We start from the raw sequence: 7,120 nt of genomic DNA, 5'->3' as shown, positions 1-7,120 counted from the left end.
GCGCTCAGAGCTGGAAATTACTAGCTGCGGTACACAGGAACTCTATTTCTCCCAACAGCATCTAACTAGGAACTAGACTGTTAGGGGAGAGAGAGAATGTTTGGAAGGAGATATTGGGGGCTGTGGGAGGAAGTCAATGTTGGAGAGTTATTTGACACGGAAGCTTTGTAGATTCTTGGTAGCATCTGGGGGGGGTGAGTTAAACAGAAGGCATTTGTGCGATCATGTTACATATTTCAAGGTCATACGCTCAATGAACTGTGGACCACTTCTTGGCATCTGCAAGTCCTCTGGGTGGACACTTTAAGGTTTCTGCTGAGTACGGAAACTTGTAAGGAGACTATGCCTGTTGAACATCCCAGTTGGAAGGGGGAAATTGCCAGTGCAAAGCAACTGAATGCTGCTGAAGTCTTTCTCCTGCTCGTAGCAAGTGCTCCAACAGATATGGTATGTGATTGAAATAAAAATGACGAGAGGTGACGAGAGAGGTGAGCTCAAACACCCAGGAAAATCTGTTGAGGGCATTTTCAAAGCAATGTGGATGACACCAGGACTTGGTCCTACCTGATCCTTTGTGACGGCAACAGCAGTAGTTCCTTAGCAGCCTCCCCCAGCTTGGTGCCCTTTGGGTCACATCTGCCCCAGCCAGCATGCCTAATGTTCAGAGATGATCAGAATTAAAGTCCAAAATATCTATAGAGGGTACCAGGTTGAATAAAAGTGGCTAAGATTAAGGGTTGGAGTGTCATCCAAGCACTGTCTCTGTAACGCAAGTGATGGAATGGGGTCCTAATTTCAGGCAGGTCATGTGGAGGTAGCTAGGACAAGCTGGCTTTGTGGCAGGTGGAGAGTACCTCACTGACTGCCCAATGTTTGCTTACCAGAGCCACATTCACTGCAATGTCTCCTCCTACAAGGCTATATAGTCAACAGTGAATTGAGCTCTGAAAGACACATAAGCTCCCCCCCACCTTCATTGCTCTCCCTGCCACCAATGATAGCAATAGCAATGATGGGGTTTGTGTGCTGCCTGTCTGGACTAACTACCAAGGAATAGCAGCCCTCTTGACATGCGTGATCATTCTGCTTGCCTGCCTGCCTGCTCAGTCAGACAGCTCACTTGGGGCCTCCCAGACTTCCCTTGCCTTTTTAAATTGGCTATCCTTGCATGCTTAGTCATCAGAGTGATGATAAGGTAAAGGTAAAGGTAAAGGGACCCCTGACCATTAGGTCCACTTGTGACCGACTCCGGGGTTGCGGAGCTCATCTCGCTTTATTGGTTGAGGGAGCCGGCGTACAGCTTCCGGGTCATGTGGCCAGCATGACTAAACTGCTTCTGGTGAACCAGAGCAGCGCACGGAAACACTGTTTACCTTCCCGCTGGAGAAGTACTTATTTATCTACTTGCACTTTGAGGTGCTTTTGAACTGATAGGTTGGCAGGAGCAGGGACCGAGCAATGGGAGCTCACCCCGTCGCGGGGATTCGAACAGCCAACCTTCTGATCGGCAAGTCCTAGGCTTTGTGGTTTAACCCACAGCACCACCTATGTCCCCAGAGTGATGATGGGTAAGTGCAAATACAATATAGAGAGATAACAGTTTTGTACTGCGACTGCACAGCGGCTACAGACACCATGCAACTGCATTGCACACTATCTTCACTGTTGCAATTTATGCACTAGCTCAGGGATAAACCCAACTTCCCCCATGGCAAAATATGATACTGTGTCATCCCTGCCTAATGCTACCTGGAGAAAACACCTTGCTCTCCTGCACGAAATGTTCAGCGACTGAACATTGGTTGTGACATTCTGTTCTCTGAAAATACAGTTGTTAGCAGTAAAGATACGGAAGGGCAAGGATGCGTACCGTAAGTAGTAATGGGTAGAGATGTAGGGTAGGCAGTCCCAGGTATAATTTGTATAATTGCACCTGAGGGAAGTCTGTAGCTCAGTGGTTGGGCACATGCTCTGCGTGCAAAAGATGCCAGGTTCAATTCCTGGCATCTTCAAGTTGGGCTAGAAAATAAGCTTGTCTGAAGCTTTGGGGAACCACTGCCAGGCACAATACTGTACTATATGGTCCATTGTCCTGGCTCATTGTAAGGAAAGAGTGTCTTTTTTCAGCCCAAGGGCTGCCTTGCCTTCTACACAACCTTCTGGGAACCACATGCCCGTGGTGGGTGCAAAAGTGGGTACAGCAACAAAGGTTAATTTACTCACACATCCCGCTCTATTCTCCATCCAAGGCAAGCAAGATGTATGAGCATTCAAGAATACATCCCAGCATAGGAAAGGCATTCAAGGAGGGTGCCAAGCAGGGCCAGCTAGGTAGGGGAGCAGCTGGGGGGGAGGGTCCCCAGTTGGGGGTGACTTTCTTATATTAGCTAGTTGGTTGTAATATCCTATGACTTATTGCAAGCAAAATTACTAAACGCACCCCTAAGCGTGATTACTCCAAAGGAAGTCCCACTTCTCTAGTTCTTCCCATTAGAGAAGGAATTTATATATAATTGTGGTCACAATAACTCTGCTTCTCAGTTGAACAGTGTTTCATAGACAGTGGAAATAGGTCAGTAAATGCCAACCATGTATATAATTTAATATGCGAAAACCCCCAAATGTTTAGGTGATGTATGCTCCTGGTAACGGTTCAGCCACTCCAGTTTTACTTGCTACTAAAGATGCATCAGCTAACTTGTGAGTTTGCAGGTATGCATCGGACACTTCTCTGAAATCATAGAGAAGAGACCAGAAGCAGCTGCACTCTAAAGCAGGCCTATCCATTTCTCTATGACCCTTTTGAAAACCAGATATGGGAAGAGGGTCTGAAAAAAGATTAGCACATGCCATTAATAGATGAATAAAAGGAAACAGCCAAATGTCTTTGGCACCTTTGAGTGATGCATACCGCAATATAAAATGGTGGTCATACTCTACAGCTGTCACAGTTATACTTGAATAGTCCAAATTCATGGGGTTAATCTGTCTGAAAACACCTGTAAACCAATTTAATTACTTCCTCAAGGTCCTTGATGAGGTGCAGCTCAAGGCAGAGAAGTAAAAAACTAAACCCATGTGGCATTTAAACTGAAGACACTGAGATGCCCAAATGCACTGAATTCAGATCTGAAGTTGAAGTATTTGGTTGTGTCTATACTAAAATGCAGCATAAACACAATATCATTACCACAAATTGGTATAATTCCAGTTGTGATGATGAAGTAACAATGGGACTATTTGAATCACTGCATCTTCTCCTGGTGAGTCATCCTGAGTGTTTGTAGAAATTTTTTCTTAGCGCAAGAAGAGTAGCAGCTATGTCACAAAAGGTTCAAGTCCAGATGGAGTGAAAGAGAGTTTCAAAATGTATGAGTAGTTTTATACCTCAGGATTAGACAGACATAAATTAAGATGTTAATGACTAACAGTGCAATCCTGTATGTGTCTTCTCAGAAATAAGTCCCCTTTGAGCTAAGTTTGGCTTACTCCCAGATGAGTGGGTATAAGATAGCAACCTTAATCATTGGTCTTCACTAGCCATTTTTTTAGAAATAGTCCTTTGTTAATAGATATAACAGCAGTAATTAACTGTGGGGCATAGAGCCAGTGTTGTGTAGTGGTTAGAGTGTTGGATTAGGACCTGGAAGACCAGGGATAAAATCCCCACTCATTCATGAGGCTAACTAGGTGACCTTTGACCTTTCACGATCTCTCAGCCTAACCTACCTCACAGAATTCTTGTGAGGATAAAATGGGGATTGGAAGATTAATCTGAGCACCTAAAATGAATGGTGGGATGGGAAGAGGAAGAGGAAGAAGAAGGAGGAGGAGGAGGAGGAGGAGGAGGAGGAAATTTGAACCTCGCAGATTAATGAAGTTGCTAAAAATATGGAAAGGCTACAAGCTGTACTGTAACCAGCAATACTATTGTGAATTTAAAGTGTAATTACTTATTACCGGTGCAACACTGATATGCATGCAGCGAGAAATTGAGAGAAAATATGTGGACTTGAGTAGAGTAACTGTTAGAGCTGGAATAGCAAAATATTTCTTCCAGTAACTTGCTGATCTATTTAAATGGATAGCTGGTATATACAGTTTGCTTTTTTTTTTTAAAGGCCAGTAACCCCAACAGAAAAATGTGAATCAGCTGAAGAATAAACAAAGATAACGAATGTCAACATGTAATAATCAATGTTAAAAATGACAAAGCATATAAGCTGCAAGTGTTCAATAAAACAGAACAACACTGTCTATATCAAGCAGTGATAAAGAAAGCACACACACTTAGGATGCCAAAGGTCAATAAATACAGAAAATAGCTCCTAGTGTTGCAGTTAAATCCCAATAGAAGGCTGTCCATTTGTCAATTTCAGATTGCTATATACAGATGATGATAAGAACTTGTGAAGGAAAGAAAGTGAGTGAATATTGAGGCTAAAAACTTTGGCCCCGGGCAGGCTTAATGAGGAATTGTATTTGCTTCCTCCCTTATAGTTACAAGATTTGGGGATGCTCCCTTGGGCTTTTTTGCTCTCTCATGGCTACAAGTGATAGTCGTTGATCTGTATATGATTCTTTAGAAAATATATAATTTGTTGCCTTTGGACAATAATTTTGGTTCATCAGTTAATGTAAATAGGAGATATATTAGGGCTGCCGTACGTCCAGATTTCCCCAGACATTACCAGGATTTTAAAAATAAATTTAAAAAAGTCCAACAACTGCTGTGACTGAAGGTGGCTTTAAAAAAAAAGTCAGAACATCACAGTGAAAAACTGTTTAAAGACACATAAGTTTTATTTAATGTTTGTTGGTCACTTTTAAGCCAACTGGCCTCAAGCTTAGCTGAGTGAATTGTACAATCTCTTAAAAATGATCAATTTATTTGCATAGTAGTAATATAGCTCTAACAAGTTAAACGAGCAGCACTGTCCTGTTGGGAGATTCTGTGGACCACACTCCCTTTTCTAAAAACATTTTTTTTTTAAATCCCACATGATTTATTGTGTAACCAAGGACTCTTCATTTTCAGCACAGAAACTTGTTTATTGATGTTGGCTAAGTTGCCATCCAAACCAGTTAGATAGCACTGATGTAAAATGATTTCTGAAAAACTTCCCACTGGCCTGTTCTCTCAAGGATTTGGATAACTAAATCCTTTGTTTCTGTAATCCAATTAAGAGCCTGCATAGCAGCAAAGTTTGGGAAACAGCTAAAGTTGGGTGATCAAGAAAGTTAGTGGTCTGCAACTGAGAAGGCAAAGAGGAAACTTTGGAAGTATGAAAGTTCGTAAAACTTTCTCAAAACATACTCTGATTGTCATGTGTTTCACCACCCATTGAGATTTCTGCCTATTTCATAAAATTCCTGAACTTTTCAAAGTCCTTATTATTGCTGGTATTTTACTGTTCTGGAGGGAGCGGTGGGAATTATGGGCACAGGATATAAAAAAGTCATAAAGGACTCGGTGGCATCTCCAGGTTTTGTGGGTCTCTTGCTCGAGATTCCTCAAGTGGCCCCATCAACTTGCCACTATCACCTTTGCCCATTTCCTTGTTGTCTTCCTTTGTGCCCAACACTCATCATCAGTGCTCAGAATGAGAGAGCAAGGCAAACAGAGGCTCTTGTTGGATAAAGCAGGATGAGGGAGCTCTGGGGATTAGCAGACTGATGGCATATGGGCCTTAGAAGATGCCAACCCTTTTGATGGCTCCGAAATTACTGTATCCACACTTCTAAAAGCTATGTCTGTTTTCCACTAGACCAGCTTTGTAATACCCCAAATCCTGAAAATATAGTTTCAGGAGGCTGCTGAGGATATTCTGTTAGATACACACCACCCTCTCTATGGGATCATCAACACTTTCGCTTATCCTGTGCCTAGAATGTGGGAGATTGCACTCAAACATAGCTATGCATGAGTGCTAGTTAGTGCATGAAGGGGGTAAGACCAGAAAGTTCTGTCCCTAGATTCTGCTAGGTCATGCCCCCTGTTCTCTGTGAGGTGAGGAAGTGAAGCTGCTGTTCCTCACACTCTCTCCATGCCATGTTATTGACCATGATGGACATGTCTGAACTTGCTCCAAGTTCACACAGCATATTTTAAACTATATGCTGTATTTTGCAATCAAGAGTAATCTACCTGTGTTCTCCTTGCTGTTGAATGGAATAATGCATGAACCAGACCTTTGGATCTAGTAAGTAAAGCATTTTAAACTTACTTAACAATGTGTGGCCTGTTCATTGCTAGATGGGTACAGAGAGAAGGCAAGCATTTTAAGGCAGACTAAAAGGGATATACAAAAGAATTTAACAACCTATATTCTACAATATGCTGCTGGTGAACTCTGAGTGTGTTTATAACTCTGCTGGGGGCTGTCCCACTGGAGAGTGTTCAGAGCCCTACAAATTGAATCTAGGCTCCCAGATTACTGTTTTGTTAATTACCCACACATATGTCAGATGTATTTTCCACATGCACACAGAAATCATGGGTCCGAACGGTTTTCCATTTGACCCACACTTTCTAGGCATGAGTCCCAGCAGTTTTCCCCTTGCCCTACTGCTTTCCCTGGGAAAATCCACTCTTTAGTGCTAAATCAGAGGAAACATCAATCTGGAGTGCTCCAATTGAGCACTAAAGAGCAGTTTTCTCCAGGGAGAACAGGGGAAAGCAGTGGGACAAGAGGAAGTCTGAATAAGCCCTATGACACTCTCTCTCTCTCTCTCTCTCTCTCTCTCTCTCTCACACACACACACACACACACTCATCCCCTACAGTTTACAGACATCCCTGAAGAGAGGCAATGACTGTTTAGCCAGTCTAAGTCTGTAGCGCATATATACCCTCTGTTCTTCGATCAAAAGACCAATCCTTATCACAAGACAGGTCCCTCCATATATCATCTCCCTGGAGAGCAACCTGCACAGTTAAGACATCAATGGGACTATTAATTGTGTACTTACAGTTGGATAGATCTTTGCAAAAATCATCCCTAAATTGGGTATTTATAAAGAATCTGCAAAGCGGTGGTACTGTGTGTTCAAGCTGATCTTCCTTTGATGTACGCCACTGTGGTAATTACACACAAGATTAAAGGAAAATAGTGGAGAC

The sequence above is a fragment of the Podarcis tiliguerta genome (assembly GCF_965153285.1).
Source record: "Podarcis tiliguerta genome assembly, chromosome: 7".
NCBI classification, from domain to species: domain Eukaryota; kingdom Metazoa; phylum Chordata; class Lepidosauria; order Squamata; family Lacertidae; genus Podarcis; species Podarcis tiliguerta.
This window is presented reverse-complemented; position numbering follows the sequence as displayed.